Source organism: Aquarana catesbeiana, linkage group LG13 (assembly GCF_042186555.1).
Source record: "Aquarana catesbeiana isolate 2022-GZ linkage group LG13, ASM4218655v1, whole genome shotgun sequence".
NCBI classification, from domain to species: Eukaryota; Metazoa; Chordata; class Amphibia; order Anura; family Ranidae; genus Aquarana; species Aquarana catesbeiana.
This window is the reverse complement of record NC_133336.1, coordinates 184,865,254-184,880,046: the sequence shown is the minus strand read 5'-3', so window position 1 is coordinate 184,880,046 and position 14,793 is coordinate 184,865,254.

Here is a 14,793-nt window from a genome sequence, read left to right as displayed (position 1 = left end):
ATCCTTGATCCTCCGCTCGCCTGACAGACGGTACTCCCCCGCGCTCCAACTGTGGAATGTGCCTCTGTGTCATCAAGTCCAATGCAGAGCTATGGAGACTGTTTCATGGCAAGGTGTGGGCTACTCCTTCGTTATTTCTTCATCAATTAAGCAGGTCAAAGGTCTGGAGTTGATTCTAAGTGTGGTGTCTGCAATTGGAATCTAATGCTGTGAACCTACATCATGTGTTCAAAGGAGCTGTCCATGCAAGTGAGACAGGCCATTGTAAGGCTTCAAAAACAAAACAAATACATCAGATTATAGCAGAGCAGAGATAGCAGCAAAGTTAGGAGTGGCCAAATCAACAGTTTGGTGCATTCTGAGGAAAGAAGAATGCACTGGTGAGCTCAGCAACGTAAAAAGGCCTGGACGTCCACGGAAGACAACAGTGGTGGATGATTGCAGGATCCTCTCTATGGTAAAGAAAAACTCATTCACAACATCCAGACAAGTGAAGGACACTCTCCAGAAGGTGGGCATATCATTGCCAAAGTTTACAATCAAGAGAATACTTCATGAGAGCAAATACAGAGGGTTCATCACAAGGCGCAAATCATTTATAAGCCTGAAGAATAGAAAAGCCAGATTAGACTTTGCCAAAAAACATCTAAAAAAGCCGGACCAGTTCTGGAAAAGCATTCTTTGGATGGATGATACTAAGATTAATCTGTACCAGAATGAGGGAAGAAAAAAAGTGTGGAGAAGGCTTGGAACAGCTCATGAGCCAAAGCACACAACGTCATCTGTAAAACATGGTGGAGCTTGCAGTGTGATGGCATGGGCATGCATGGCTTTCAGTGGCACTGGGTCATTGGTGTTTATTGATGATGTGACCGAAGACAGAAGCAGCCGGATGAATTCTGCAGTGTTTAGAGATATACTGTCAGCCCAGATTCAACCAAATGCAGCAAAGTTGATTCGACGACGCTTCACAGTAGAGATGGACAATGATCCAAAATACACTACAAAAGCAACCCAGGGGCTTTTGAAGGAAACAAAGTGGAATATTCTGAAATGGCTGAGTCAATCACCTGATCTCAACCCAATTGAGAATTTCACTTGCTGAAGGCAAAACTAAAAGGCAGAAAGACCCACAAACAAAGAACAACCAAAGACAGCTTGCCGACCAGCCGCCGTCATTTTTCAGGCATCAGCTAATAAACAGCCCTTGTCCTGACACCATCACAGATTTTGTGTCTGTGATTACGTTTTCCATTATATCCTGATGTCAAACAATTATGGGGTGCACCCTGCAAGTGAAGTTGCTCCAGAGCTTAGTAAATGAGGTAAATCTTCACTTTGTAAGAACTACCCAATCACATGCAAGGAAAATATAAAAACTTCATTTTTGCTTGCACATGATTGGATGATGGAAGTCAGCAGAACTTCTGCACATTTACTAAGCTCTGGGGCAACTGCTTTTGCAGAGTGCACAGTGTATTTGCCTTTAGTAAATCAACCCCTATGACATTTTTGAATGGAGTAAAGCTGGCCATACACAGTTCAGTTTTTTGTTCAGCCAGCCAGCCAAACACAAATAAATGAATCAATTCCTCCATCAACACATTTGCGATAGATGCGGGAATCCTCCTCACTGTGTCATTGTTTTGATAGCTGGACTTCCCAACCAATCAGAATACAATGATCAGTGCTGCAGCCAATTGGCCGCATGCGCTGATCGAGTAAAAATTTACCAACAAGCTGGTTCAGGAAAAGACTTCTCAGGAACAGGAATGGTCATACATGGATCAAAATTTGGCTAGTTCAGCAGGAACTTTGATCCATATATGGCCAGCTTAAGAATGAACATACTGTACATACACTATATTACCAAAAGTATTGGGATGCCTGCCTTTACACGCACATGAAATTTAATGGCATCCCAGGCTTAGTCTGTAGGGTTCAATATTGAGTTGGCCCACCCTTTGCAGCTTTAATGGATTCAACTCTTCTGAGAAGACTGTCCACAAGGTTTAGGAGTGTGTCTATGGGAATGTTTGACCATTCTTCCAGAAGCGCATTTGTGAGGTCAGGCACTGATGTTGGAGAGAAGGCCTGGCTCGCAGTCTGCGCTCTAATTCATCCCAAAGGTGGTCTATTGGTTTGAGGTCAGGACTTTGTGCAGGCCACTCAAGTTCCTCCACCCCAAACTTGCTCATCCATGTCTTTAAGGACCTTGCTTTGTGCACTGGTCCAAATCATTTGGTGGAGGTGGATTATGGTGAGGGATTGTTTTTTAGGGGTTGGGCTTGTTGGCTTCCTAGTTCCAGTGAAGGGAACTCTTAAGGCGTCAGCATACCAAGACAGTCCCTTAGATAGGTCCTCACAGGGTCCTGAAAGCTTAGACGGGTGGAAACAAGCCCAGCCAGTGCACCCAGACTGCAGCAATGTATCAATGGAAGCTATTGGAAAGTCACATGACAACATATTCAGCTAAGTATAGAAGGATATTTGAAGGTTTTTTTTTCCTCTTTTAAATTATGAATGATTGGAAGGGATAGGGGATTTATGTTGCTTGCAGATGGGATTTAACTTTAGAAATCTCACCTGTGGAGTCTCTAAAGGATAATTAAAGGCCAGTTGAATATTCTTCAAATATCATCTTTGGGTGGACTAATCCTTTACTAAGACAAGTAACTATTTTCAAAGCAGAGCACATGAGAGTAACTAATGAATTAATATTTTATTGATACAGCAAAACTAATCTCTGATTGGTAGGTATGGAGTAAGGCACTTTGCATATTTTGGTACACGAAGGAATGGAAGTTTTTACTTTTCATCACCAGATCCAACATGGAGCCTCCTCTAGCAAATGCCTCAAAAAAAGTGATGGTCTCCCACTGATCAGTAGATCCATGAAATATTGTTTAGGTTACACAACTTTCTACGACGGCACACCAATGGAGCAATAGCACTGATGAAAAAAAATGTAATTCATGGCAAACTGTTAAAACTTCCCATAGTGATGGTAAATAAGGCTGTAAGAGTGAGACCTTTGCTATATTAGGGCCCCCGTGCATCCTCTTTCCACTGCCTCTGTAAATCCAAACATTATGTCTGCATATAGATTGTATGTTTTTGTATCTGTGTGAAGCTTTTTTTATCTATTATTTATAGCTAGAATTAGGTAGCCATACATACCTGGACTTGTTCTAGAATGTTGAAGACATCTTTAACATTACAGAACAAGTCTACTTGAACAGCTACTACTAGCTACTACTAGTAGCTATGGGTTTGTAGTAGTTGCAACACACAATGGCAAACGTAGCCAGGTTAAAATGAAAATATGTTGGCCCATCTGTCCCCTTACAGGGGGGTGAGAGATCGCATGGCCACGTTGATGCTTAACAAACACATGTCCAGCATCCTCAACAATGGTAACAATAACTGTAAGCGCAAAATACAGTGTAACTAAAGGGAATAATAGTAATAAAGATCACTAGTACTCATTCTATATCAGTTCATAAGTGGATCATCAGTCCAAAAATTAAAAATACAATATGGGGTGGTACGGGCAGCTGCTGTCCTCAGAGAGCTGACTCTGTACACAGAAAGATAAAAAGCACCTAAGTGCAGTATTAAAATCAGGGCTTTAATGGCAAGGTACAAATACACACTCACAAGAAACAAGAAGGACATTAGCTCATCTATATCGGTGATCACAAGGGCTCCTTGTATCTGGAAAAGGTTCCAGCGCGTGGCTGTGCGGATGGTTTGTCTGCAGCATGTGCCGCTGCCACCAGGAAAGAGACCGGAACAGCATGAAAAGCACGGAAGTGACATCACAGACCGCGGGATCACATTCGGGGAGCTGTTACAAGGAGAGAGGATGGGCTAGCAGGCTACGCGCTCAGAGCATCTATTGGCCTCTAGACCGGATTCAAGGCCAATAGAAGGAGCTGATGCTAAAGGTTTTTTACCTTCATGCACTCTAATATACTGCACTAGGATACACCCTAAATTGATGCAGCGCATAGGCCTGCAGGTGTAATAAAGCTTAGTAAATTAATTGGATCCTTCCATCCCTGGGATGCATTTTTAAAAACCTAAAAAGATGGAAATTTAAGCCAATTTTTATATGTCTTTGTTTGCTTTTAGTCTTGTTAACTTTATTAGATAAAAGTTAACCTCTTTTATAATTTTTGGAAATTTAAGGGAACATTATTACTTGAGGAGTCTTCAAACTGATCCTGTTAAACCTGAGCTCTGGTCTTCCCTTGTACAGGCTCCTCTCTTGTACTGAAATTGCTTACTCGAATTTCACTGCACATTGTAAGCTTCCGAAGCCCACCTCATTTCCTGGCTGGAGGACATCCAGAATCATCTAACTCCCTAAGCCTATAGTCTTTCTAAAGCATGACATTCATTGAATAATATGTAAGGCCCTTTAGGGTTGTCAGGGGCCACACTTGAGTCCCCCTATTTCAAGAAAGCTGACCATCACTTCTCAAAAATATTCACTGTATTTTCTTTCAGCCTGGGGGGAGTAGGGTTTTAAGGCATTCCGTGATAAATATTATAACATGGCCCCCTATAATGTTATACAAAGATATAATATAAAAGAAGGAGAGTACGTTAGATAATACACATGCAGAAAATGCAGTACACTGATCAGCCATAGCATTATGACCACCCAACATAACGTGTTGGGGAATGGACTCGAGGAGACCTCTGAAGGTATGCTGTGATATGTGGCACCAAACCATCAGTAGCAGATCCTTTAAGTCCTGTAAGTTGTGAGGTGGGGCCTCCATGGATCAGACTTGTTTTTCCAGCACATCCCACAGATGTTAGTTCGGATTGAGATCTGGAGAATTTGGAGGTCAGGTGAACACCTCAAACTCGTTGTGTTCCTTAACCATTTAACAACCGGCCCATAGCCGAATAAAGGCTACAGGGCGGTAGCTTAACTCTGGGAGGGCGTACAGTGACATCCTCCCAGAATTCCGCTCTCGCGCGCCCCCTGGGGCACGCACCCGAGAACATCCGTGACCACTCAATGCGGCCGTTTACCATGTGATCGCTCCGTCAAAACAAACCGGTGTCATCTCATGACGCTGGTTCCTCTCCTCCCCTCTCTGTTCTGATCGGTACACTGTGAGCGGAGAGGGGGAGGGATCGGATGGCAGCAGCGCTGTGGGCTGGATCTGTAGTGCCCACAGCGCTGCTCTGTGACAACTGCCATCCATCCATCCATGCTCATCCATCCTTCAATGCTCTGCAATACCCTGCACTTCTCTGCAATGCCCTGCAATACTGTCCAATACTGTGCAATACTCTGCAATACCCCACAATACTGTGCAATACTCTGCAATACCCCGAAATACTCTGCAATACCCCGAAATACTCTGCAATACCCCACAATACTCTGCAATACTCTGCAATACCCCACAATACTCTGCAAAACTCTGCAATACCCCGCAATACTCTGCAATACCCTGCAATACTCTGCAATACCCTGCAATACCCCGCAATACTCTGCAATACCCCGCAATACCCTGCAATACTCTGCCATACACCGCAATACTCTGCCATACCCCGCAATGTACTCGGCCTCTGTATATGGCCAGGCTGTGGAAGTCTCATACATGTGGTATCGCCGTACTCAGGAGGAGTAGGAGAATCTATTTTGGGGTGTCATTTTTGGTATGTACATGCTATGTGTTAGAAATATTGTATAAATGGCCAACTTTATGTTAAAAAAAAAATGCGTTTTAACCACTTCCTGCCCACCAGCCGTCATATGACATCCTTGACTTTGTGCGGGGATATCTGAATGATGGGTGCAGCTACAGGCATCATTCAGATATCAGCTTTTTCAGCCAACGATTCCCTACACCATAAGAATGATCATTGCGGCTGTTCCACTGCTTGATCGTTCTTACGGGAGGCGAGAGGGGACGTCCCCCCCTCCCACCGCCCTCCGGTGCTTCTACCGACTCACCACTACGATCGAAGCCAGGATCTTTTTTTTTTTTTATTTCAGGCTTCCCAGCCTAGAGGTGAGATGTGGGGTGTTATTGACCCCATATCTCACTGTAAAGAGGACCTGTCATGCCATATTCCTATTACAAGGGATGTTTACATTCTTTGTAATAAATAGGAATAAAAGTGATCAAAAAAAATTTTGGGGGGAAAAAAGCGTCAAACTAAAATAATTAAAGTAAAATGAACAATAAATTTTTTTTTTTTTTAAAGCGCCCCTGTCCCCGTGTGCTTGCATGCAGAAGCGGACGCATACGTAAGTCCCGCCCACATATGAAAACGGTGTTCAAACCACACATGTGAGGTATCGCTGCAATCGGTAGAGCGAGAGCAATAATTTTGGCCCTAGACCTCCTCTGTAACTCAAAACATGTAACCAGTAAAAATTGTTAAGGCTTCACCTATGGCGATTTTTAAGTAGCGAAGTTTGGCGCCATTCCACAAGCGTGTGCAATTTTGAAAGGTGACATTTTGGGTATCTATTTACTCGGCGTAACTTCATCTTTCACATTATGCAAAAACATTGGGCTAACTTTACTGTTTTGTTTTTTTTTAAGCACAAAACAACAAGTTCGAAAAATTGCTGTGCAAATACCGTACGAGATAAAAAGTTGCAATGACTGTCATTGTATTCTCTAGGGTCTTTCCTAAAAAAACATATATAATGTTTTGGGGTTCTATGTAATTTTCTAGCAAATAAATGATGATTTTTACATGTAGGAGAGAAATGTCAGAATTGGCCTGGGTGCTCCAGAACGCCTGAAGGTGCTCCCTGCATGTTGGGCCTCTGTATGTGGCCACGCTGTGTAAAAGTCTCACACATGTGATATCACCATATTTAGGAGTAATAGCAGAATGTGTTTTGGGGTGTAATTTGTGGTATGCATATGCTGTGTGTGAGAAATAACCTGCTAATATGACAATTTTGTGAAAAAAAAACTCGATTTTGCAAAGAATTGTGGGAAAAAATTACAACTTCAAAAAACTCACCATGCATCTTTCTAAATACCTTGGAATGTCTTCTTTCCAAAAAGGGGTCATTTGGGGGGTATTTGTACTTTTCTGGCGTGTTAGGGTCTCAAGAAATTAGATAGGCCAGCAGTACTTCAGGTGTGATTAATTTTCAGATATTGGCACCATAGCTTTTGGACTCTATAACTTTCACAAAGACCAAATAATATCCACCGATTTGGGTTATTTTTACCAAAGATATGTAGCGTTATAAATTTTGGCCAAAATATATGAAGAAAAATTACTACTTTGCAAAATTTTATAACAGAAACAGATTTTTCGGTCTTTTTCTGTTATAGCGCAAAAAATAAAGAACCCAGCAGTGATTAAATACCACCAAAAGAAAGCTCTACTTGTGTGAAAAAAAGGACAAAAATTTCATATAGATACAGTGTTGCATGACTGAGTAATTGTCATTCAAAATGTGAGAGCACCAAAAGCTGAAAATTGGTCTGGTTATTAAGGGGGTTTTAAGTGCCCAGTGGTCAAGTGGTTAAACCATTCTTGAATTCATCAGACAAGGCCATCTACTTCATTGCTCCAGTTCTGATGCTCATGTGCCCCTTGTAGGCATTTTGGCTATGGACACGGGTCAGCATGGACACCCGGACTGCTCTGCGGTTACGCTGCCCCATACACAATAAACTGCAATTTACTGTATGTTCTGACACCTTTCTATCAGAACCAGCATTCACTTTTTCAACAATATGAGCTCCAGTAGCTCTTCTATTGGATTGGACTACACGGGCCAGCCTTTACTTCCCACATGCATCAATGAGCCTTTGTCTGCAATGACCCTGTGGCATTTGGCATTTTTCCTTCCTTGGACAAGTTTTGGTCGGTTCTGACCATTGCAGATTGAGAACATTCCACAAGAGCTGCAGTTTTGGAGCTGTTCTGACGCAGTCTTCTAGCCATTACAGTTTGGTCCTTGTCAAAGTTGCTGAAATATATTTTCCTAATAAATACTGTTTGAAACTATTAAAACCCTCTACTAAAACCTCTTTAGAAAATGTATCGTTTCTTAAAAGTCCACCACAAAGGGGATTTCTCTTTCTCTTCTTTAATATTGGATGTGGCACTAACCCTTTGTTCATTATTACTGGCCAAACATTTTTTCCTTGTCAAAGTTGCTGAAATTCTTACGCTTTTCTATTTTTTCTGCTTTCAATGCATCAACTTCAGGGGCAAATTTAATTATTTAGATATTCATTGGAAAACTTGCCTGTACATGTGCCTCCTTGGAGGGGGACCTTTCATTTCAATCCATGGCGGCGTATTTGGTTAACAATGGTTGTTTGGTGACTGTGGTCTCAACTGCCTTGAGATCATTCACAATCTCCTCAAGTGTAGTTCTGGGCTGATCCCTCACTTTTCTCATGATCAACCTTACCCCATGAGGCGAAATCTTGCATGGAGCTCCAGATAGAGAGCGATTGATGGTTGTTTTGTATTTCTTTGATTTGTGAATAATCGCTCCAACAGTTGTCTTCTTCTCACCAAGCTTCTTGCTGATGGTCTTGTAGGCCATTTCAGCCTTGTGCAGGTCTGCAATCTTGTCCCCGACGTCCTTTGACAGCTCTTTGGTCTTGCCCATGATGGTGTGGTTTAAATGGAAGAAAGAGATTCTGTGGGCAGGTGTCTTTTAGAGCCCTTTCACACCAAGCCGCGGGGGGCGTCGGCAGTAAGGCGGCACTATTTTTAGCATTGCTTTACCGTCGTTTTAGCGGCTCTATTCGGCCGCTAGCGGGGCAGTTTTAACCCCCCATTACCGACCGAAAAGGGGTTAAATCCGTCCCCAAAACGCTGCCGGAGCGGAGTTGTGTCGGCGGTATCGCAGCGCTGCCCCATTGATTTCAATGGGGAGCAGCGGTGGAGGAGCGCTGAGTTTACCGTTCCTTTACTGCTCCAAAGAAGGACTTTTTGTGACGCCCTTGCCAGCGCACCCCTCCAGTTTGAAAGCCCTCAGGTTTTCACACTGGAGTGAAAGGAGACGTTTTTTTTAGGCGCTATTTTTAGCGCTGTAGCGCCTGAAAAACACTGGCAGTGTGAAAGGGGTCTTATACAAATAATGAGTTGTCATTAAGAGTACCTTCTTAAATTGACAGGACTAATCTGTGTACCACATGAGCACCTACTGTAGCCAGTCTGTGGGAGCCAGAATCAGGGGCGGATCCAGGGGGGGGGCAACAGGGCAATTGCCCCCTCCGAGAAATGCAGGTGAGTGTCACTGTGAGAGAGCCGCCGGGCGGCTCTGTGAGTAAAAGAGCCGCCGGGCGGCTCCGTGAGAGAGAGCCGCTGGGCGGCTCCGTGAGTAAAAGAGCCGCCGGGCGGCTCTGTGAGAGAGGGAGCCGCTGGGCGGCTCCGTGAGTAAAAGAGCCGCCGGGCGGCTCCGTGAGGGAGAGAGCCGCTGGGCGGCTCCGTGAGTAAAAGAGCCGCCGGGCGGCTCCGTGAGGGGGAGAGCCGCTGGGCGGCTCTGTGAGTAAAAGAGCCGCTGGGCGGCTCTGTGAGTAAAAGCCGCCGGGCGGCTCCATAGGTGACAGAGCACGGCTGACATGTGTGGCCAATCAGGGAGCAGGCGGGCGGGGGAGCAGAGAGATGACATCATCTCTCACCGCCCGCCCTGCATCCCTGCAGTTCCCCCCCACCATGCAGGCAGCTGCAGCAGCAGAGAGATTACATCATCTCTCTGCTGCCTGTCTCTGGGACACAAGAGACCACCTTAGCAGGTGGCAAGTGACAATCTGCATCTGGTGACAGGCGACGTGGAAAGTGACAGTCCGCAATATGTGGCAGGCGACGTGGCAAGTGACAATCTGCATCTGGTGACAGGCGACGTGGCAAGTGACAATCCGCAACATGTGGCAGGCGACGTGGCAAGTGACAATCTGCATCTGGTGACAGGCGATGTGGCAAGTGACAATCCGCAACATGTGGCAGGCGACGTGGCAAGAGACAATCTGCATCTGGTGACAGGCAACGTGGCAAGTGACAATCCGCAACATGTGGCAGGCGACGTGGCTAGTGACAATCTGCATCTGGTGACAGGTGACGTGGCAAGTGACAATCCGCAACATGTGTCAGGCGACGTGGCAAGTGACAATCTGCATCTGGTGACAGGTGACGTGGCAAGTGACAATCCGCAACATGTGGCAGGCGACGTGGCAAGTGACATGGCAAGTGACAATCCGCAACGTGGCAAGTGACAATCTGCATCTGGTGACAGGCGACGTGGCAAGTGACAATCCGCAACATGTGGCAGGCGACGTGGCAAGTGACAATATGCATCTGGTGACAGGTGACGTGGCAAGTGACACACTCGGGGCTCCCACTGATTCTGCATTATGGTGAGTTAAACTATTTAATTTTTTATAACAATGTAATAATAGTAATAATGCGCTTCAATCATCCTGACACCATAACAACCATGGTGCTGTGATGATTGAAGCGCCAACACCAGCCATTTCCCCGATAGATGTACCCCAAAAAAATATATTTTCTGGCAGTGCCCCTCCCGAGACTAGACTCTGGATCCGCCCCTGGCCAGAATTATTGTTGGTTGTAGGGGATCAAATACTTATTTTACTCACTGAACTGAAACTTAATTTATAACATTTGTATCATGTGTTTTTTCTGGATTTTTGCATTTCTGTCTTTATCATTTAAAATACACCTATGATAAAAATTGTAGACCCTTCATTTTTTTGCAAGTAGGCAAACTTACAAAATCTGCAGGGGATCCAATTATTATTTTCGCCACTGTATATGGATGTAACACACACATGCAATTTAGGCAATGCTGTAGATAATTCCATTTGTTTCCAGCTGTCGGAGTGATAATTATTCTGGCAGTAAAAGGGTTAACAGACCCGGGGGTAGTTTACATGACAATGTTCAGCTAATATTATTGGGATTACGGACCGTGTGCTAAATGTAGTCGGGGCCTTACGTACTGTAGACTTTGGTCTTTTGTGAAGAAGAATCTCATTACTGGTTACATTATGATGCATGAGGCTCATTGTTTACACTTGGCTTCTTAGGCTAATTGTTGGATGGTCAGATTGGATCTTCAGATAGGAAAGATGTCGTGGTGAAGTGACGGTAATGCTTTAGACCAGCAGAAGGACACCACATATCTAAAGTTCACAAGTTTTATTATTATTATTTATTTTATTACAGGTATTTATATAGCTCCAACAATACACTGCCTTACATATCATATATTCACATCAGTTCCTGATCTCAAGAAGCTTACAATCTAAAGATAGTGTAGGCCATACACCAGTAGACTTTTGAACAAATGTTCATACAAAGATTTAAGACAAAATTTCCATCCTGCTTTTCTTGGTATTGCAGTCAAAAATGAATACTGGCAAAATGTTATAAATTAAGTTCTACAAGTGCATGGCCAGCTTAAAAGCCTCGTATCACATACTAGGGCAAATTTTCTACTAGGATATGGCCAACTTAAGGGCCCCATATCACATAATAGGGTAACTTTTCTACTAGTATATGGCCAGCTTAAGGGCCCCATATCACATATTAGAGCCATTTTTCCATTAGTGTATGGCCAATGTAAGGGTCCTATATCACATACTAGAGCTAATAGGGTATGGCCAACCTACGGGCCCTATATCACATACTAGAGCCAATTTTCCTCTAATGTATGGCCAGCTTAAGGGCCCCATATCACATATTAGGGCCATTTTTCTATTAGTGTATGGCCAATGTAAGGGTCCTATATCACATACTAGAGCTAATAGGGTATGGCCAACCTAGGGGCCCTATATCACATACTAGAGCCAATTTTCCTCTGATGTATGGCCAGCTTAAGGGCCCCATATCACATATTAGGGCCAATTTTCTATTAGTATATGGCCAACATAAGGGCCCTATATCACATACTAGAGCTAATAGATACCCTATCACATACTAGAGCTAATAGAAAATGTATTGTACAGGATGAGGGCCAACCTATGGGCTCTATATCGCATACTAGAGCCAATTTTCCTTTAATGTATGGCCAGCTTAAGGGCCCCATATCACATATTAGGGCCAATTTTCAATTAGGGTATGGCCAAGTTAAGGGTCCTATATCACATACTAGAGCCAAATTTTTCTTTAACGTATGGCCAGCTTAAGGGCCCTATATCACATACTAAGTGGAGAAGGAGGTCCCCGTTACGGGACTTTAATGGCCCAAGTAGTAGAACACAAAAGGTATGAAAAAGAATATACAAAGTTTATTGAAATATAAACATTAAAATTTAAATCAATAGGTGGCTATTGACATTTTAATTGCATAGACATGGGAAAAAAGCAGAAAAAGAAAACTCTAGAGAGGTCCAAGGACCACCGTGATAAGGTCACCATGGCAGGTCACTTGGGCCATACCCGACGCGTTTCAGAAACTCCTTCTTCAGGTGTGTAGAGCAATTTTGTTTCTATCTTTAAAAAAATGATAATAAATAGCATGTACAGGAAAACATGTGTATATACATGTGTACAGAATATACAGCCATTTGTTATTCAATAAAGAAAACATATCTGAGTACAGGTGTATGGAAAAAGAACACTTACATGTTGCCAATGTAAATGCAGGTACATGTCACAGCCACAGAGTGATTTTGTAAAAACCAGGCAGCCATGTCCCAACAACAATTCGAGCGGTGCAGCCAAAAACCTCAAGATGGAAACAGCAGTGAGCAACCAGCGAGACCAGCATAGGGTAAAGCACAGCCACAAGGGGCACACAGGTACTTTGGAGGGCTTCTTATAACACTGAGGAAATCCTCATGCTCTATTTGGAAATAAGAAAGAATAAATGTATAGAGGAGTGCATATAGCAAGATATACCAAAGAATGTTTATGTATTTTATAACATATACACAAAGAGAAGGTATATATATATATATAGATGCACAGGCAGGGACCATAGTATATAATATATACCGTCCATATAAGTGCTGCTGAAAGCAAAAAGGGAGTATTGCTAAGATTAATATCCATGGCAAATGAAACACATGGTATTGAAAATTACAAGAGGATGATTGAAAAAAATATAAGAAAATTATAATATATCACATACTAAGGTCAATTTTCCACTGGTGTAAGGTTATCTTAAGTGTCCTGTATCACATACTAGAGCCAATTTTCTACTATGGTATGGCCAGCTTAAGGGTCTTGTTATTGGCAGCTAATGCTCAAAAGTTTTGGGGAGGCACAAATAAACTGAAAAATACTGAAACTTGTGCCATCAAATGCAGCCACTTGTGCCCATCAGATGCAGCCACTGTGCCATCAATTGCAGCCATTGTGCCCATTAAATGCAGCCACTGTGCCCATCAAATGCAGCCACTTGTGCCCATCAAATGCAGCCACTGTGCCCATCAAATGCAGCCACTTGTGCCCATTAAAAGCAGCCACTGTGCCCATCAAATGCAGCCACTGTGCCCCATCAAATGCAGCCACTGTGCCCATCAAATGCAGCCACGTGTGCCCATTAAAAGCAGCCACTGTGCCCATCAAATGCAGCCGCTTGTGCCCCATCAAATGCAGCCACTTGTGCCCCATCGAATGCAGCCGCTTGTGCCCCATCATATGCAGCCACTTGTGCCCATCAAATGCAGCCAATTGTGCCCATCAAATGCAGCCACTTGTACCCATCAAATGCAGTTACTTGTGCCCATCATATGCAGCCACTTGTGCCCATCAAATGCCACCATTTGTTCCCATCATATGCAGCCACTTGTACCCATCATATGTATCACCTGTGCCCATCAAATCCTGCCACTTGTGCCAATAAAATTACACTACTTGTGCCCATCAAATGCCACCACTTGTGCCTATCATATGCAGCCACTTGTTCCCAACAAATACTGCCACTGTGCCCCTTGCCAGCTGTCTGCTCGGCACTTACCCCATCTTAGTGGCGGGTCAGGCAGTAGGTGTGGGACAGCTCCTGTGTCCTCCATGCTGTCCTCTATGTGTCTCTTTACGTACTGCTAGGCCTCCAATAGGGGCACCTGTGCCTTCAGTCAATCAGGTGATGGGTATTAGACCCGCACTCCCTGATTGGCGGAGAGGCGGTTCTGTGTTAGAAAAGCAAATATTCATTTGCTTTTCTAACACATCTGGGTAGACTGCGAGCGCAATGCTCCGAGTCCACCTTTTTTGAAGCCTATTAGAGCCTTCCCACCGCTGGAATTCAGGTGCCCGGCGTCCGAAAAGGGGCCAGACGCCTGAATAGGGGGGTGGCAGGAGCAGCCATGGATAGATTCATGCAATGCATGAATCTATCCATTATTCATAGAGGGGGGTGGTGTGACAGAGGGGACGGGCCCGTGCACCCTTAATGGACGCACCACCACTGGGTCTTGTATCACATACTAGGGCCAATTTTCCTCTAGTGTATGGCTAGCTTAAGGGCCCTACATCACATACTAGAGACAATTTTTTTACTAGGTTAAGGCCAGGGCAAAATTTCCTCTAGTGTATGGCCAGCCTTATATCACATACTAGGGCCAGTTTTCCACTACTGTAAGGCTATCTTAAAGTGGTTCTAAAGCTTAAACATTTTTTAAGTTAAAGTGATTGTAAGGGTTCTTTTTTTTTTTTTTAAATAACAAACATATGATACTTTCCTCTACTGTTCAACTCATTTTGCACAGAGTGGCCCCGAACCTCGTCTTCTGAGGTCCTCAGGCGGCTCTCGCGGCTCCTCACCGCATCAGATAACCCCCTATGAGAAGTGCTCTC